The sequence below is a fragment of the Solanum tuberosum genome, unplaced genomic scaffold (genome assembly GCF_000226075.1).
Source record: "Solanum tuberosum cultivar DM 1-3 516 R44 unplaced genomic scaffold, SolTub_3.0 scf00336, whole genome shotgun sequence".
In the NCBI taxonomy this organism is placed as follows: Eukaryota; Viridiplantae; Streptophyta; class Magnoliopsida; order Solanales; family Solanaceae; genus Solanum; species Solanum tuberosum.
Genome location: NW_006239257.1, coordinates 373,678 through 374,453, shown reverse-complemented (window position 1 = coordinate 374,453; position 776 = coordinate 373,678).

Sequence of the window (776 nt, the reverse complement as noted above, 5' to 3'; positions counted from 1 at the left end):
TTCTAAGGGTTAAGACTTCCGCATTAGTTTGGTTAAGTTATTTGTTTAAACCTTTGGAGCTTATGGGAACTCTATATAATTTCTGCATTTAAACCTGCTTCCGTATCTTTAAATGCGTAGTATTTGGTTAAGTTGTTAGATTTGGGTTGTAGTAATGGTTCTCCCACCGGAGGGTTAGTGTGGGTGTCAATCACGACGGACTGGGACGTGACAATAGACATATATATGACATATATTAACTAAGTAGAATTTCATTTTGTGTGCTTCTTTATCGTAGACTATTAATCATTTTTCGCGTATGAGATATTATTTAGTTGGATGACTAACGAAAAATTATTGTGTCCTTATTACATGAAAAATAGTAAAACATTCAATTTAAACTATGATCATAAAAATTCATTGGTTAATTGTCACCATCCATTATTGCTAATGAAACATGATTAATTTTAAAAAATGAAATAAACATTAAAAATATAAAATTTAAAATGATTTGTCAAACTCCAACATTGTCGGGAGAGAAAAATTGTCAAAAGTATTAAGGGATTCCAAGTATTAATATCTTTGCATCTTTATAACTAATTAGGTCAGCTTTTCTAGGAAACTAATAGTGATATACATATATACTATTACAAAATAAAGAATTAGTTACAGATAAAATTTTATAACTAAACAATAATTTTTTTATGTTAATCTCATTTATTTATGAACTGGTAATGAATTATAAGAAAATTAAATTAGTAAAAAGCTATTTAGCGACGAATTAACTGAAACTTATC